Here is a 20,111-nt window from a genome sequence, read left to right as displayed (position 1 = left end):
TGTGGAGCAGGCTGCATACGTCAGTCTCTGTGGAGCCCAGATGTGAGCTACTCCCTGGGGAACATGGATGCTATCAGCAGGACAGCAGGAACGACCCTTGTTTCAGAGAGTCCGTTTCTTAGCTCACATGTCCTTTTCCCCAAGTACCTTCTGTGACCCCTCCGGAGCATGTGAAAATCTCTGTGTAAGCAAAGTAGGCTAGTGCCCTGGCTTTGATTGAAAATTGGACTAATGGAAGGCATAGTGTGAAGCGGTACCCCCTCCACAGCAAGGGGAGACCCTAAACTATGATTTATAGTAATGTCATTCTCTTCTGTAGTTTACAGACCTCTTTCCCTGAAAAGCGAGTTAAACGTGTCCTATTAACACTGGCAATTTTAGCACTTCCTTCCTCATGCTGTAATAGTAACTTCTCTAAGGTTTCTTGTTAAGGAACAAGCAGAAGATCTTGACAGACTGCAGAATCTTGCTGCAGGCTTCCCAAAGACTGCCCACTAATTACTCTGGTTGAGTAAACTTGGTGAAGCCTAAGATTCAAACATATTTTAAAACATACTGCTTTTAAAATGTGTTTTGAATGAAACAGATCTGTATTTCAAGAGGCTTTATTTAAAAAAAATTTTTTTATGAGCCATTATAAACACACACATGTATGTAATGAGAATTATATAATAAACCCTTTTAGATCCATTACCCAAATTCAAGACTACCAAGATTTTTCCATTTAGTTCTGTTTCTTTTGTTTTTTGGTTTTTTTGCTGAAGTATTTGAAAACAAATTCCACATCCAGTGTTGTTTCGTCCTGCCTTATGTTGAGCATATCTCTTTAAAAATGGACATTTTCATACCTAACTGCAGTGTCATTATCACCTTTAACAACAATAGTTCATTGATACCATCTAGAACATGGTCTATAATTAAGTTTCATGAAATGTCTCAAATGTCTTTTTCCAACTGGTTGGTTTAGATCAGGAGAATGAGATCCACTAATTAAGAGAACAGTTCTAGAGTTGGGTTTATGAAAGTGGCCAATCTAATCATAAGATTTTATTTCTCTGAAATGAACAGAGATGTCATTGATTCATTTTTGTTACCCCTTTCTCTTTCCTACACAAATTTTGGGATCAAGAAAGGCAATTTCTTTTTCTCATGTCATCTTGTATTTCATGTCTACAAGGCTTGATTTTAAAGACATGATTAATATAAAGTTAAGCCACCTTCACAAAGACCCTATGATCCTCACTTGCAGTTTTTATGATGAAGACGGAGGGAACTGGGCTGGAAGTACAGGTTTTGCATCCTGTGAGGGAGCTTAGCAGTGATTTCCCCATACCTTCTCCCTGAACTACATTTCTGCAAGGTAGGGCAATAGGAACCTGATGTTCTCTTTGTTAGGCCACACTCTAGAAAACCCAGGATCTGCCATCCAATTCAGAAATTTCTAGCTAAGGTCAATGTCAGAGTGACACAGTACAAAGATTTTGGGGTCAGTTATCCCTGCTTCAAATAGTAACTGTCCTCACTAACTATACTAGCAAATTACTCAGTGTCTTTGAACTTCAATGTCCATATCTGTAAAGTGGGTATAACAATGCCTATATTAGAGGGTAATTCGTGAGGATCACATGAGATAACATATGACCCACCTTGATGAAAATTGCATTATGGGCACTTACATGCCACTTCCTTCCTCTGTACTCCTTCCCTTTTAAACTGCTAAAGAAATAGGAAGTCTTTGACAACTTCTTAGAAAATGTGTTTTCTGGTCTGTAACCTACTTTGGAGTACTTTCTTGGAGGCGTTTCTCTCCACTCGTTCTTTCCCCTGGTAAAGTTACCCTAACTTGGCAAAACTGACATTTAAATGGGGCGGCTGTTCCTGGTTTGAGGAGATAATAAATGTAGACGTGTGGATGGTTTAGAGACAATTTACATGCTGGTTTAGCAGACAAGCCTCCAGAGGCCTCTTTGTATCCACACTGGCCAACTGCAGCTTAATCTGACAAGGATAATGTGCAGAATGTAAATATTACCATTTGTTCCATGTCATCTCAGATCAGACACTAATTTGCAAATGTAATTTATCATGTCTAAAGAAAACCAAAATGACAGCTCTTACCAGTATTTGGTATTTTTGTGTTAACAATAGTTCATTTATGATTGTTATTGTTTCAGGCAGAAAATATGTCTCAATATGTTCTGCTGACAATGTGGGCTTTTATATCACAAGCCTCTTCCAGCCTTTTCCATCCTCTCCCTTGTTGCATACTATTACCCAGGCCGGTCTTTTGATTGTGTGCTCTTCTTTACCATACTTTTCATGCAGCTGAAGGAAATATTCTGATAATATTCTAAGTTCTCGGATCTATTTTGGAAATAGGCTGGATGGCTAATGTGAAGACGGAGAGCTGCCCTTGATCTAAAGTGCATTTTGTCTGGTTTCACTGAGGGCCTCCATCACAACGGAAATATCTAAAGTAGAATTATTGGAAAAACTGTCCAAAGCCACGTGACAGATGAATTTGGGCTGTCCAATTTATGACACCCAACTTCAAGGGCTTTCCAACCAGTAGGTTGATCAAGAGGCCACAATATCCAAATCGTGTAGTTTTTGTGGGCCACAGAATACTAAGTCTGTCCCCAAAGCAAAGCCATCTCTCTGTACAAAAGAAGAGAGTTCGTTATGATTTTTATATTACGTGGGTTCCCATTAGTTGCCAATTTGTTTTTCCTTCCTCCCCCCACCCCTTCATGACTTCTCTAGGGTTGGCAGAAGATTCTATTTTGGCAAGTTGATAATCCCTTTTATCTTTGCACTGCAGTTCATTGCCCAGCAAGCTTTAGAAAGATCAATACATTCTTGCGTGACTGCTGGTGAGTTAGTCAGATGCCAGGAAAGAGGGAGGCCAGTGAATTGCCACTGACCCTGGTGCTCTGTGTTTTGGCGAGAAGGGCTGCCAATCCCTGTAAAACGTTCATGACATTTCAGAAGAACTACAGGATTTTTCTGCCTCACTTCTCACATGGAAACATAGAGAGATTCAAGTATCCCCAGATGGGAGGAATGGGTTTTTGTTTATCTTTAATTGAAAACAATGTTCCACCGTAGAATTTACACCAGGTCCTGTAATTCTCCCAATGGCTGGCGAATGGCACAGGAGATAAGAATAGCAAATGTCTGGGAGGGGCCCATGCCTACAGATAACACTTCTGTCATCTTGATTGGAAAAGCTTGTACAGCTGCTTTGATTCAGTAAAGCTAATTTCTAAGATTTCCTTGACCTTTACTTAAACTGTTTCTCAGACAGACTATTTTTGTTATCGCCTGATGAGAAAGAAGGAGCTTATAAATTAATCGCTGTGTGAATAAATCATTAAAAAGTGCAAGATAACTGATGAAGAGTTCTGAGCTGAGAATTATCACCTGGTTGATGGCAACAACGTAAACATTGTTCAAGGAGCCAGAAGTTGGGTTTTGTATATTTTGGGCCAGTTCTTTAACTGCTGTGGGCTATGGCTGCTTTAGACGTGCCTTTGGAAGACTCACTAGTATTAACACAACGCGAGTGTAGCTCCTGGGAGTCGCTGCATGAAAAGGCTTTAGCTTTGGAGTGGGCTGAATTTTATTCCTGAACATCACGGGCTTTCCTTAGGGCACTGCAGCGGTTTTTGAAATGAAGTAGACATCACCACCACCACCAATGAACAAATATAAAAAACCTCCACAGAATTCCACAGGGCAAAGGATTCAGGAACTGTGGTAAGATGCAGATTACAGTGAAATACAGAAAGATTACAACTTTTCATTTCTGCCAAACACAACTGAAATTCAGTCTCTATTAGCCTTAGATGGGTAGCTTAGTGTAATGGATAGAATACGAAATCCATTCAAGAGTTTTTGGGATGTGTGCAACTGATTATGTATTCAACTTCACTTCATTGTTAAGAAAAGCATGTTACAGGGGTGCCTGGGTGGCTCAATCGGTTCAATGTCCGACTTTGGCTCAGGTCATGATTGCGGTCTGTAGGTTCAAGCCCAGTGTCAGGCTCTGTGCTGACAGCTCAGAGCCTGGAGCCTGCTTCAGATTCTGCTTCTTCTTCATTCTCTCTGTCCCTCCCCCACTCGCATTCTGTGTCTGTCTCTCTCTCTCTCTCTCTCAAAAGTAAATAAACATTAAAAAAAAAAAGTATGTTACATAGTATTTCTGACTTGCTGTTAGACATATCTGACCCTCCATTATGTAAAACAAAACAAAACTCAAGCCTCCCAAGTATGAATTTTTCCTTACAATAAACTATACTATATTCCAATCATCAATCTTTTTATAGATTCCAATTATTTTACATTTTAGACACTTCTTCCATAGCTTAATTTCTACAACAAATCAGTATTGAGTATCTGTGCCTCAGTTTCCTTATCTGTAAAATGGAGAGAAAAATAATGTCTACCTTACAGAATTGAGTTTTAAATGAACTAAAATTTGTATAGCACTTAGAATGATGTCCACAACATAGTAAGCACTATATATGTGAGTAATTCATCATTCTTATTTATTTTTTGCCCAACACTATTGCCAGGGTGGGGGGTGGGCTGCAGATAGTAAAAATCATAAATTATGAATACTTTTCTCTGTAGTCTAGCTGGGGAGGGATACCAGCAGATGTGAAGTGAGTAAGGATCAAGACATGAAACCAGGTGATTATTACAAGATGAGGGGCAACACATGGGAGTGGGGAATCATTCTGAGCTGGTGTATTTGGGAGAGGCCCGTTGGAGGAAAGATGCAAGCCTATCTGAGTGATAGGCTGGGTTGAAAAGGCAAGGAGAGGGGCGCCTGGGTGGCTCAGTCGGTTGAGCGTCCGACTTCAGCTCAGGTCACGATCTCGTGGTCCGTGAGTTCGAGCCCCGCGTCAGGCTCTGGGCTGAAGGCTCGGAGCCTGGAGCCTGCTTCCGATCCTGTGTCTCCCTCTCTCTCTGCCCCTCCCCTGTTCATGCTCTGTCTCTCTCTGTCTCAAAAATAAATAAATGGTAAAGAAAAAAAAAGAAAAGGCAAGGAAAGTGACATGCAGACCCAGTAGCACAGGATCAAAAGCTTTTGTCAAGGCTGAAAGTGGCATTTTTAGGGCCAAAGAGCAGCCTTCATCGAGTGGAGAGTGCCTCAGGGGTGGGAGTGTGGATCAGGCTGGGAAGTAAATGGGAGAGAAGATTCTTTGGATAGGCATGTTGTGAGACTTTGCATGCCAGATTGAGGAATTTGGATTTGAGCCTAAAGGTAGTGAAGAGCTATTAGAGAATTTTGAGCAAGACAGGAACCAGATAATAGCAGTCCTTAATGAAAGCTCTTGTGTGGAATGAGACCCTAGAGGAAAACTATAAAGATGGACACAGGGGCGCCTGGGTGGCTTGGTTGGTTAAGCGTCCAACTTCAGCTCAGGTCATGATCTCACAGTCGGTGAGTTCGAGCCCCGCGCCGGGCTCTGTCCTGACAGCTCAGAGCCCGGATCCAGTTTCAGATTCTGTGTCTCCCTCTCTCTCTGCCCCTCCCCTGTTCATGCTCTGTCTCTCTCTGTCTCAAAAATAAATAAACGTTAAAAAAAAAATTTAAAGATGGACACATAAGTCAAGGCACAAAGGATTAGGATTTAGATTTTAGAAATGTTTTGGTATTAATAATGACCTATTTTGAGGGCACCTGGCTCCTTCAGTCAGTAGAGCATGTGACTCTTGATCTCCAGGTAGTCAGTTCAAGCCCCATGGTGGGTATAGAGCTTACTTAGGGGGAAAAAAAAAGGAATTAAAAATAATTACCTATTTTGTAAAAATTGCTTAGGCAGATGTCTTTGAGGCCACCCTGTAAGTTTGATAAATTATCACCCACATCTTAAAGGTAAAGAACTTCTGGTAGAGGGAGTTTAAATGGCAAAATCATCCTTAGACATATTCATTGAATATTTATCAAGTGCCTGCCATGTTCCAGGTTATCTGTAATAGTCTGTGATGAAATAGAATCAAGAATATTTACAAACTCCAAACTCCCAAGAAAAATTATGATGTGAGTGTAGACACCAGATATTGGGGAAATACTTGCAGAAAGAATGAATAAACCACATTACTTATAATGCTTTGGAGCATATACCTTTAGGCTTCTATTTCAATAAGTAAAGCACACTGGGGCACCTGGGTAGCTCAGTCGGTTAAGTATCTGATATCAGGTCAGGTCATGATCTTACAGTTCGTGAGTTCAAGCCCCGTGTCGGGCTCTGTGCTGATAGCTCAGAGCCCAGAGCCTGCTTCAGATTCTGTGTCTCCCTCTCTCTCTGTCCTTCACCTGCTCACACTGTCTCTCAAAAAATGAATAAATGTTAAAAAAAATTAAAAAAAAAGTAATCACACACTATTAGTTGTAACCAATTCAAGCCAACATAAGTCAAGTATACCTGAATAGCCACTTGGAAAGTGTATTAGTTTTCTATTGCTGTTGTAACAAATTACCACAGATTTTGTGGCTTTAAAAAATACACATGTATTACCTCATAGTTTTACTGATCAGAAGTCTAGTATAGATCTCATGGGACTAAAAACTAGCTATTACCAAGACTGCATTCCTTTCTGGAGGTTCCAGGGAAGAATCTGTTGCCTTGCTCATTCAGATCTTTGGCAGAATTGAGTTCCTCTTATTGTAGGACTGAGGATCTATAACCTGGATGTGAGCTGAGGGCCACATCTGGTTTCTAGAGGCTGGGTATTCCTTAGCTTGTGGCCACTTTTCTTCTTTTTCAAAGCTAGTGATGGTGGATTGAGTCCTTCTCGCTTTGAATCTTTCCTGCCTCTTCTTCCATCAGTTGACTGTCTGGCTGATTAATTTTTCGAAATTTAAGGATTCGTGTGATTATGTTAGGCCCACTCCAATAATCAGGATAATGTCCTTACCTTAAGGTCATCTGACTAGTAACCTTAATCACATCTGCTAAGTCCCTTTTGACTATCACCTAACATATTCACATATGTTTGGGGATTAGGGTTGGAGCACACTTTGGGGGCCATTATTCTTCCTTCTGCAGAGCAGAATGAAACATGACATTTAATAGTTAAGATTAGGAGTTAGATACTTCTTTCATTAAGGATTGCTGAAGGGATGTTTCTTAACTTCGTCTCCTTATCCCTTTCATACACTACATCTTCTTTGAGGTAAAAAAGACAGAAGTTCATACTGCAAAAAAATGCTACTTTACTTAAATATTGAAGCTTTATGGGCCAGGCAGAATGCCCTTTGTGTGTGAGGAGGTTTTCAGGTTCAAATGATATATTCGTTTATCTCAAATAATATCTTCTGCTAAATCCATGGCCTTATACTGGCTACTGTGGGGATATAGAAAGAAGAGCCTTTACTCTCAAGTTGACAATGTGCTAGACGTGACTAATTGGGCAAATAAATTACTACAGTATGAAGAAGCCTCTCCTCCTATGTGCTACCATACTGGAAGTACAAAGTACTGTGAAAAATAGAGGGTGGGGAAATTGTCTTTCATCTGAAAAACAGGAATTCATTCATGGCATTTTGGCATTGAAGGTAACATTTCAACAGCAGAGAAGGAAATAGGGTTTTTGTTGAAGTAAGTTTGGCTAAATAAAGCTCAGAGCTGCGAGTCCACTGTGTACCTTTAAGTACTTGGAATTCCTTCAAACTGAAAAAAAGCATAGGTAAAAAGGTTTACTGGGATAAAAAATGAAGTGTTATACAGATTGGAAAAAATACCACAGATGGTTGGATTTGTCAGAAATAAGACTTTGGACATTTTTCCTACAGAGAATAGGGAGGCACCAAATGCATTTGAGCAGAGGAAAGACAAGATCAGTAGCAGGCATCAGGAAGAGAACTGTGTCCATAACAAGTATAATGGAGAGGAAAAGAGCCTGGCAGTGGGGAGAGCTGCCAGCAAGCACTTAAAATGGGACAGGAGGGAGTTAATGAATGACTTCCTAGCTAGAGTGGAGACAGTACGAATTTACATTAAAAAGAGAGGGACATGGAGGACAGAGAATAAAAAGCAATGTGGCAGCAATAAGAGGTGAACCATAGTGAGAGAAAGGTTAAGTCCAAGATAATTCTAAGGTTTCGAGCCTTGACAGGAGGCTCTAGGAGAATAGAAGTGCCATGAACAGAAAGAGGGAAGTCAGGAGGGGAAGAAGGTTGGGTGGAAAGGTGAAGATGGTGAGACTGGTTTTGACTGACAAAGCCTGATAGGCTTTCCTGGTAAGAAATTCAAGTGAAGTGCTCAGTGTAAGGGAAAGTCCCAGCAGAGATGGGATGAGGGCCAAGGAGAAGAATGTCCATTGTGATGGGGTGAGAACAAATTGATAATCAAGGAAGCTGGAGGAGATTTATGGTGAGCACAATGGCTTAGATGGATTTAAAAACAAATCTTACCTAAGATGCTGGGAAGGCACCAAAGAGAAAAGTAGATGTTGTGGGCTAATATCTACCTCCATTCTGTATAGCTCCCTTGTTGTCGGCAGGCACCTTTGAGAAGGAGAGAGTCAACACGCAAGACATATTTAAAGGATGATTCTTTTTTTAATTGTTATTGGGAAAGCATTCTAAGACTAGAACGTAACTTAACCAGAGAGGAAGAGCCCATGTGGAATACCCATGTGGAATACTGACAGTGTTATGGCAAATTGTTTAAAGCGTATTTAGGTGCGATGGGAGATTTTAACTTATTTACCTTTTAAAACATCATTTTAAACTTCCAAAAAGGATAAGAACATGTTTCATTTAGATGAGAAATTCTAGCAGTAGGAATCATACGTACGTGAATCTGCAATATATATCCTATTGAGAAATAACTTGAATCATACATAAGGTTTTTCTTAAATAAAAAATGCCCAGCCTTGAATATCAACTGACAAGGCTATAGATTTGCCCTCAGCATCACAGCTGAAAGGACAGGAAGAATATTTCCCTAATTACTACCAGGAGACCTGAGGTACCGCCTGAGTGACTGGGCTTCAGGAGATTCACTGGCGTTCGGCCGCAGAGAGATCTCCTGGAATTAGTGCAAAAGGAATGTGCTGGAAGCCCCCATCTACTGTTTATCTGGGAGAGCTCCACAGATAGTGAGCTTGACAGTGAAATTCTACCCTGAAAACTGATGAGATGCCAGCATTTCCCTGCCTTGCTGGGACTGTCGGGTATCTCTTCTTACTTCATAGGGGAGTGACTGGTATTTGAGCACAGATAACAGCAATCTTGGTGGTGGGGCTGAGTCAGGGAGGACATTCCAGAAAAGTAAATGGCTGAGAAAATAGTGCAGGACCTCACCCTGCCATCAAGAAGGCGGGAGGACAAGGCACCAAGTGGGGACGGCAGCACCATTTTCTGGAGGAGGAGCAAAAGCTCATAACCTTACGTTAAATAGGAGCAGTGAAGAGAAGAAGGAAATCGGTTTGGTCTCCAGTCTAGAATCCCACTAAACTTTACCAAAAATCCCACTAAATTTTTCCAGTCGTTGGTGGGCTGCGGGGGCAGAGAGCCTAAACTACAGAAATCCTGTCTGAAAACAGTTGCCTCTTGAAAATCATATCTATATTCAATAATCTCAACAGGATAACCAAAAGGAAAAGTGATATATTGCCCTAAGCTTTCTCTGAACACTATCTGTATGCTTCATTCACTTTTCACATGTGGCTGTGTTTCACTACTGTCTAAAGAAATATTCTCCACACTGACCAGTATTTTCTAAAGAAAAATCCACACTGACCAATCCTTAATTAGACCAAAACAATTAAATGTAAAAACTGCTTACATTTCCCCCTTGGGTTAGATTGAGCCCAAATTTGTGTGGGAGGGAACATGAAGGCAGAAGACACTGCAGGCTGTACTAAAAAATAGCAAGTGCAGTATTTGGCGAATGTATTAAATTCAGCTTCACTGGTCACCTTGGGGAGAATTTTAAAGAACTTGTACACTTGCTAGATCAGCATCAAGGGATGCAGTAATGCTGTGACACAAAGACTAGAGGTTGGGTAAGACATGGCACATGGGCTCAAGGCGTTTCAAATTGACCCTGTGGGACCGCAGCCCAGCTTTTCAGAGATGGCTCAGAGACTGAACAGGTTTTAACTTTGTGTCATCGTAAATACCTTAAGGATGGAAAATCAACTTTAACACTGTTACATGCTCCGGAGTTTCACATTTATTTTTTTAATGTTTATTTATTTTTGAGAGAGAGAGAGACAGACAGACAGCATGCACAGGGAGGAGCAGACAGAGAGGGGGACACAGAATCCGAAGTAGGCTTTAGGCTCTGAGCTATCAGCACAGAACCCCATGCTGGGCTCGAACTCACAAACGGCGAGATCATGATCTGAGCCCAAGTCAGATGCTCAACTGACTGAGCTACCCAGATGCCCCAGGGTTTCACATTTATTATCTTTCTATTATCTTCCTGAGTAATACTAACACTTTCCCTCTGATGACAACATAGTGTTCTTAGACAAAATGTACAACTGGTTTGGGATTCCCCAGAGTCTGCAGATCCCCTACTTTCAAACATCCTTTCCCTCCAGTGGGCTTGTTATGTTCCAGTTCTAGTGACTTGGGCATTTAGTCATAACTGCTTTCCTTCATCACTTTCCAGAGTTTCTCACCTTCGTTTGTTCTTTGGCTGCAAATGTCTGAATTTCACTGGCAGAGGACTTGGCAAATGTCAAACACCCATGTGTTACATAAGCATTGGATGGGTTCACGGTGCTTCATTCTCCAAAATGTCTCACAGATGCTGAAGGCATTTGTCTTTAACATGCAAGCCCACTTAAACTTAGATGCAGTGTGGTTTTCATGGAAGATTTATAATAAAGACAAAGAAGTGGAGTCAAATTCCTTATTTATAGCCAAGCAATTACCTTTTTATTATACTCATCAATTTTCTTATGTCGAACATGTTCAAATCCATAGTTTGTGCTGAATTTCCTGCAGCCTGTACCCATTTCTCAGAAAGGCTTGGTAAACATTTCTTTGTTTGCTAGGAAGCTCAAACCCAAGGCCAGACATGATTTATCCACCAATGAGGCTGAGCACCTTGTTAGTTCTTTATTTCTCCCCACGTCACTATAACCCACCATCAGAGACATTTCTTAGACAATTACTCTATTTCTAGGACTAGATCTGATTACGAATGCTTGCACTCAGGGAAACACTGAAGATGGAACTTCGGTTTGCCCAGATAATAGAAAGGATGTTAGAGATGTCTAGGTCTATGCTTGCAATGTTTCCTATATATTTATCCCTATAAATCCCTATGTATTTATAATGTTTTCTTCTCAAAAATATGCAAAACAGATTTACATGTATTTTCCTGCTTTATCAAAGAAAAGGAGAATTTTATTTAAGTGAGAAGAAAGGAGTAAGAAAATTCAAATTGTTAAAAGGGGAAAGAAAGCATGTTTCATTGTGGATTGGTGTGGACTGATGAATCGATTTAAAAATAATTATAACAATAATTCCTACTGTATATTAAACATTTACCCTCTGCAAAGTATCATGCTTAAGGATTTTGTGTGCATGTCACCCCTGGATTGTATGTGTTTTATGTCATTTAATTCTTACAATGATCATAAACTAGTTAGCAGTATATTTTCATTCTACCTAAGAGGACACTGGAGTTTGAGAGAAGACATGACCTAGTAAACAACAGAACTGCCTTGGAACCAGGACTCATCCAACCCTAGAGCCTGCCCTCTCACACCCTAGTTTGGCTGCTTTGGAAGCAAATTACCTAGAAGACACAAAGCAGTAAGTATGAATAATTAAGGGTATGTGCTTTTTGGCCAAAATGAGTTTAGAAACTTACTCCTAGGTAGAGAATCTTATTAAAGACATTGTCAAGCCATTTCTTTCCTTTGCAACTGGGAAGGTGTTTGAGAAATAAACATTTCTTTTTTATCCCACACTTGGATTCTTTTCTTCCAGTTTCAAAAGTGTAATTTCCTGTTTCTCTGAACTGGAGAACGGAATGGTAGTTGGCAGATTGACAGCTACGTGACGAGTGGAATAGTCAGTGGGATGGAGTGGCTGCTGTGCTTCAGGTGGCCCCTGCAGAGCTGTGACAATGGAGAGGAACGCTGGGTAAACTTCCTTCCCCGTGTGCAGGGGAGGCAACCTCTCTATCTTCTTCTGTTTTGCCTGGGAACAGCTGAAACTCCTTCCAGAAATGCAGAACCAGAGTGGCACCTTCTCTCTGACTTTGGCTTCCATAGAAGGGTCTCACTTTGTTTGAAATAGGTGTATTTCTGAAATGTTGACAATAATTTGGGTTTATTGATTCACATTTAAAATGTAGTGTAGTGATGCACTGTTTCCATTCAGCTTCTTAGCAATAAATAATAAAATTGTAAGCAACTGAGTATCCATACATACTAAGATATTTAGTATGATTTTAAAAAAATGATTTTTTTAAAGCTCATTTTTCATTTAGCATGTTTTCTTAAAACAGAATGTGTCTGTATTAGACCACCAGACAACATATTAACTAATAAATATTCACCTACCAACTGTAAAGTTGGACATTTATTCATTCTCTCCAGTTCTCAGTTTCCTCATTGTGAAGAAGTAAGATACACAAGTCACAAGATTGTTGAGGGATTCTATGTATCACAATGTGGTCAGTACTGGTCTATGATGCAGGCTTGATAAGTGATAGTTCTTAATAGCAATCAGTTAGAAATCCAGAAAATTCTGGCCTGAGAGTATAGAGCTTTTTGATTTTGGTCTCAATTCCAGCACCTACTAACTGTGACCTCTGTTACTTCTCTAAAATGAGAGTGACAGTTTATTTGTCTAAAATTTAAAGGACTGGACCAAAATACCTTCATATGTTCGAAGTCTCAAATTAACATCTACACACACACACACACACACACACACACACACACACACAAAGGATTTAACTCAGTCAAATGGTTTAATTTAGAAACTAGCAAAAATCAGTTGCTTGACTAAATTCAGTGCTTGTTCCTTAATTGGTTTATATTGCCCTGTAGTTATCACCACCATTACAGAGAAATGGGATGAGCTGGTTTCACGCATGCTCATACATGTGGATTATCCTCTTCTGTTTTTTGTCAGTGGCATTTTCCCCACGGCCTTTTTTCCTTTCAAATTCATCATATTTCTTTCTCTCTTTCTTACCTTTTTGGTTTTCTTTTTCACCAAGAAGACTAACTTAAAAAATGAGTCCAACATCTCAGCAAATTTTGGAGTTGTGATTAATTCTGTGTCCTCGCTCATTTATTAGAAGCCCCAGTTTCTCTCTCATCATCTTTTCCCTCCTGATAGATTTGCCCTCCTAATACTCTTTAACCCTTTGGGCTTACCTTATCTCTCTTGGCTCTTTGCTTCTCTTATCTCCATCCTGTTAGCCTTAACTGATGTAATTTGTTTTCCTTGGGTTTCCTCCTCCTCTGTAAAGATGTGAACACTCACTCTGAATATTTCTCACCTATTGCATTAGTCTTTGTCAGCTGGATCCCAACCTAACACACTTTTCATGAACGTTCATAGCCAAGTCCAGGCTTTTCTCATAGTTCTGGATTTTCATTCCTGTTTGCAGAGTGTCATATTTTACTCAACAAAACAGCCTCCAGTGAATTTGTTTTAGATGCCACTTCTCATTTTGTGATATGAAATTGGTCTTGGTATAAGGTTTTGGCTGAGCAGTTCATTTCAGCTTTGAGCAATATTCTCCCCTGTGACTTGGTCTGTATCCTACTGAGCTAGCTACAATTGGGATCCATTGTGTATATAGTTCCTGGTCTACCATTCAGTCTAGTTTTTAGCAGGTCACTATGTCTCTGTGGCTTTCAGTAAAATGCCAGATAGATATGTCACTATTTTCCAGATCTAGACACCTAAACATTGTTGAATATGAGAGTCGGGTTCTAAGAGAAAATCTGAGTTTTATTTATAAGATTGCATAGGTAATCTCATTTCCTTGTTTTGGGGAAATCATTTTGGGGAAATCATTTGAAGTTGTGAAATGGAGACCTTGGATCAGAAACTCAGACTATATGTATTTGTATGTGTCTTACATGAACAACATTTGCAAATATGGTTAGTTATGTTTAACATACCCAGTTTAGTTGAAAAAAATTTTCCAAACCCATGGTCCATGGCTGAGATGAGGGGGAGGAGATAAATGGAATCTTGGCCGCAGGAGCATTTGGGAACTGCTGGGATAGATGGTCCCAGAGGTCTCTGCTGGTTCTTTGGTTTCATGAGTACATGGCTCATTTGGGGCATGCTGGAATTTATCTGCGGAGGAAGCTGTCAACTCTCAGGATCTTGACTCTGTAAGTTGAGTGGTGGGATGGAAGGCAGGAGGTTTTGCTCTAAGAAAGGGTCAATTGTCATCCTTTCCTTTCACAACAGTTTTGACTTCACATAGGCTAGTACAATCTTTGGGAATTTATTTAATACTCTGGAGTTAAATGTGAAGCAAATGTTAGTTCAAGCACATCTTTAACCTTGTCTTTTCTTTCAGTTTTCAAGCTACCAGGAAAACAACCCAGGGAGAAAGTTTTCTCTCTGTAGGTTCTGTTGATTGGGGTGACAAAAATTTGATAAGTTACAAGGTAACCACATGAGTTACAAGCCTGGAATTCAGTGCCATGTGGTTTTTCAGGAAATTTCAAAATTGTTAGGTAAAAACCTTTGACTCATCCATAGAACAAGGTGTCATAGGTCTTACCAAACTGCCTGAATGAATCTTCTCATCTTGGATTCAGAAAAGAAGACAGAGCAAAGATGATCATATTTCCCATTTTTAATTGTTAGGAAACTAGAATAAGTGATCAGGTAATAACTAACTTGTGACTTATTTATAACATATATTTGCAACGTAAAGTTGAGATTCTAAATAATAATTATATGATATAGAAAATTGTTGTGTTAACATGAAAATGATAGACATATTTTCTATGACGTAATTTCCAAATATATCCCTGGTAATTAAAGGAAGTATATGTCAATGTTATAGTGAATAGAAGCAGAAGTTAAAGGTAAAAAGGAATGTATTCATGTAAATATGTATTGCCATAACATAGAGGTTAGGAGTAAGGAAAGCCCTGTAGAGAGAATGACTGGGTACAAATGCTTCATGACTTACTGATTGTATGACTTTGGAAAAGTTACTTATCATTCTGTGCCTGAGTTTTCTCATATGGTAAAATGGGGGAATATATTAGCAATAGTGCCCACTTCATAGATTTGGTAAATTAAAATATAAATATATATAAAGCACTTAGAATAGTACCTGGCACAGAGTACACACTTAATAAATATAGCTGTGCTAAACCCAGGTACATTTTTAAGCAATCAGAGAAACTACAGATCAACTGATGAGATAGATAAAATGTTCTTGGGAATAACAAAAAAAAAAATTAACTATTTTGGTGGGCAACACCAGCCTCCCCCAGGCAGTCATCTTTGAAAATTATTGGTTGAACAACCAATGTTTTGTTATATTAACCAACACATTTGAGTTAATATATGGAGAGATTTTAATATTGAACCAAATTTGTGTGGAATTATTTAGCTCTTTGCTACAGCAAACAACATATGAAATACCAACATTGGACATTTGTGTATGAAATACCAATAATTAGAGTAAAAGTAGAACTTAATGCTATGAACCAAAAATAAACCAGCCTAAGAAAATATATAGATACCAGCATTTTCATGTGCAGATATAATTTCCCTACAATGATTTTGTAGGCTGTGAATATAACTGTTTTAATTTAATCACACCGTATGTGATTATAATCATCTTCCTAGTTATTCATATAAATGGACTTACTGGTTACTATGGCTTAGTGCTGATTTGTCCTGCATGTTTCTATTGCTGTTTTGGACCCCTAAAAACAATGTGCCTCAAATCATGATGATCTCCACTTAAGGTCTAGGTGGGGAAAGGCTTCACTGAGGAAGTGACTAAGTTGAGCCCTGAAGGAGAATGAGAAGGTAGTAAGGTGAAGGGTGCAGAACAGGGATAGGGTGGAGGAGAGAAAAGCATTTCAGGAAAGGGAACAGCCTGTGTGAAGGTGCTGAAGTGAGAAGGGACCATTTAAAGTGGGGCCTTGAGAGCGGTGTTAAGAATTTTAAATGGTTCTAGAAGCAATGTAAGCTATGATGAGTTCTAAGTGGAGCTAGTCATTATCAGGTTAATGATTTATAAATCCTTGGCTACTGAAGACAGCTTAGAGGCCAAGGTAAGAGATGAAGTAGGGAGAAAAGAAGAGAGGCTATTTCTGAAGGCCAAGAACAAGACTTCGGGGATCGATTGGATATGGAAAAAGAGAAAGGGAAGTGTCTGGTTGACCCAGCTTTATTCACAAGAGTCTGAGGGGGTGCTGTTGGCATTTACTGAGATGGAGAACATTGTTGAAGAAGATTTGGAGGGCTCCATATAAACATGCTGATGAGAGGCCCACGTAGAGCTGGAGAGCGGGCATCTGAGTGTGGGTCTAAATCTCCACAAAGGTTGATAAATGGCCAGAGAGGATAAGATCTGAAATGTTTGCTGGAATTAGTTACTTAGAAAAGGCCCTGACCAGAGAAGTTTTACTGGAAATGGTGGTTTGACAAAATTGACCAGGTATGATAATTGAAGTTAATTATGACTTTATTATTTGCAAAAAGATTCAGGGTGAGACATGACTTTTAAAGAGTAAGAAAGGAAAAATTCTCCTCCTATAATTGCCCATGTTCAAAGACTGGGGAAAATGCTCATATTTCTTATCTTTTTACAACACATTTTAATTCCAACCAATTTGTTTTGCAGGTAATTCTAAACTTTAAAGGTGAGGCTCTACAATGATTTAAACTGCATTCTAATGTTTTATGCCCTGTTACATTGCTGTTTAATTGCTGCCTTGCTGCTTATGTGGAAGTTATACCTTCCAGATTTGAGGGCCAGGTTATTGGCTTCCATCTATTTACTGGGGTTTCAAACTCAAATACAGGGCCAGGCATGTACCTAAGTGGCTTAAGCGAGCATATTCAGGGAAGTCGTGGGAACCGTGATGGTAGCCAGCACTTGCATGCTCATCTAAAGGGTCAACCAGTTCTGAACCCCAGCTGTTTGCTGACAGCATGCTTAAGTGTGGGCCTCCCCCATATTGCCAGATCTCCCCGTTTTAAAAGAGCCAGATATTTGTATTTTCGCGTGAACTCTCCTGATTTTTAAAATTTTTGCAACTAAATATATGTTTTTAAACCCTTACAGCCAAGAAAAAAACAAACAAACAAACAAAGAAGGAACAAAATCCATGCCTGGTGGAGTGATCTGGCTTATGGGCGGTCCATTTGCTCACCTTATGTTCATTGCTTTCCTATGGCATTTCATCTGTTGCTCTAGAGGTTATACGTCAGTACAATCATCCCACACTCTGCTGGTGGGTAACATTCAGCGCCCCATCTCTTAAAATGTTCAACGTTTTTGATAACTGTGTAAAACAAACCTCATCACATTCCTTCATAATCAGGACTTTTCCTCTGTTGAAAACACCTCGGTGATGATGAAATCTACATGCCCTCACAATCCATCGCTCTTGGGACTGACTATCAAAATGAGGCCCGCCTGACTGCTCCAGCTCGACAGCACTCAGCAGTGTGGGGGTTCAGCCCAGCCTCCCAGAGTCCCTGGTTCCCGGAGCAAGAGCCCTCCTATGCTCCCGGGTTGCAGAGTGTTGAGGCACTTTCTTCCGAAAGCCCATAAAACAAATGGTGGGTTTTTTTCATAATGTTTTCAGGCTGAAAAGAAATTGCACAGCCCAACTCTTGCCTTAGGCCAATTTGGAAAAATTGCTTTCACCTTTTCCCCTCCTGTCCTTCTCTTCCCACCCACATGCTCTGGTTTTGGTTCCCTTCACGTTAGGAAAGTGGTGATAAAACTGTGTATCTTACAACCCACCAGCACTTGACTGGTACTCCAGAGGGTCACAGAGTAAATAGGTGTTTGATTAAATGTGTGTCTGAAAACCTTGGAAGCCTTTGAAAGATAGTGTCAGAGGGCTGGCCTTGTGCTTCTAAGGAAGCTTGTTGTAACAGGCGGTGTACTTTCTCCTTTCATCAACTTACGTTAATGGCTTGATAGGATTTCTGGAAGTTCATTTAGGGGAAGGATGGGAGTGAGGTTTTGAACAAAATCAAGGCTATTTTTCCTCCCTTTCTGAAAGGGATGTCTTTAGAACTTGCTAATTAGAGAGCGGAGCAACAAAGAGATGCCTGAGTCATTGTCTCCAAAGCTAGTAAAACTAAACTCTGAGGAAAAAATATTTTTTTGGAAATGCTCACAACTTAGTCACTCTGTTAAAATACAATTGACATAACCTCTTTTCCTTTCAGGCCTCTCCTGAAACAACAGTTAAATACATGAGTCAAGCTGAAGGCTCATTCTCCCCGGTTTGTTGGGCATAATGGGGTAATTGCCCAGACTGTCATTAAACTGTTTCCATTCTGATGATTGATTCTAAAAGTCTCAAGGTGGCTCCAGAACTTCTTTGGACAAGTCTTTGAATCATTTGTCCACCCAAAGCACAATTTTGCCAACGACAATGATTTACTTTTAAAAAGGGAAGCAATGATTTTCCTATTGAACAAAAATCTCAGCTTGGAATCAAAAGATCTGGGCTGGAAATCTGGCCCTACTCCTTATTAGCTGTGGGTTCTTAGGCTCCTTATCTAACCTTTATGAGTCTATTTTCTTACTTATGTGATTACTCATATAATTCCTAACTGACAGCATTGTTGGGAGAATTAAATGAGGTGATAATTGGGAAAGGACCTAGTACAGGGCTTGGCCAAAAGCAGGTGTTCAATAAATGCATCTTCATTGATTCATTCATTTATATGCCAAACAAACAATATTTCTCAGTGTAAGTCAGCACTCTTTGATCTTAATGAATAACATAAGCTACAAAAAGAAAAAAAATAGATGATTTTTTGTACTTCACTTTATTCCACTTGAATAGATTTCCATCAGTATTATAAGGAGTGTCCTTTCTTTTTTTTTTTTTTAAATTTTTTAATGTTTATTTATTTTTGAGGGACAAAGAGACAGAACATGAGTGGGGGAGGGGCAAAGAGAGAGGGAGACACAGAATCCAAAGCAGGCTCCAGGCTCTGAGCTGTCAGCACAGAGCCCGACGCGGGGCTCAAACTCACAAACCGCGAGATCACAACCTGAGCTGAAGTCGGATGCTTAACCAACGGAGCCACCCAGGCGCCCCAGGAGTGTCCTTTCCTAAGAGTTATCTTCCCTTTCTCCATGCTCCATGCTCCTGCCTTCCATTTGCTTTAAGTGTTTGTTTTGTTTTTTCGTCATAAAACTACTGGTAAATGTCAAATTCGTTTTTATATTCCCTGGAGCTATATTCTCTTCAAGCATATACTCTCTTCCATTTTTAGGGAAGTCATTGCTTCAGTATGCCTTTTGGAGGGTCTTTCCGAATGAGTGGTGCCATCGTCCATGGACCTGGCAGGGTGGGCAGCTGTCCAAGCCATACTCACAGAGCCTGGCATATTTTCTCTGACAGAGTTTCAGGGATACTGATGACAAACTCTTCTTCTAGAGTGTATTTAAATGTTTCGTTTTCCGGAATGGCACAAATAGTTTCTTTTGTAAGTTAGATGGTTTTTCTAAACTTCAGCTGGTTGCAGAGCATTCAGTTTAACCCCTCTTAATTGTTTTGGTCATACTTAGTTGAATTTAAATACATAGGATTCCCAGACTCACTTTGCTACAGATATTTTCTATCTCAATCTATTCCTATTTGCTACTTTGTGTTCCGTGCTCTAATTGATTTAAAGTCACCCATCTATGGCCCGGCTTTCTTCTCTGTTCCCATGTCCCTATCTAAGTGGGGACATAGGCCAGGGTGCCTCTATTACCCATCTCAAGTGGTGACAGTACAGGGTATACTCTACTGCTTCTCGTCGTCACTGTGTAGGAATCATTTTGCTGGAGTTGAACTCAGAAATCAGATTTCTAGGTGACAATAGTGAGCTTTAGCAACGCTTATGGGTTTTTTATTTGGTTTTGTTTGTTTTTTGA

Source organism: Panthera tigris, chromosome B2 (genome assembly GCF_018350195.1).
Source record: "Panthera tigris isolate Pti1 chromosome B2, P.tigris_Pti1_mat1.1, whole genome shotgun sequence".
Taxonomy (NCBI): Eukaryota; Metazoa; Chordata; class Mammalia; order Carnivora; family Felidae; genus Panthera; species Panthera tigris.
This window is presented reverse-complemented; position numbering follows the sequence as displayed.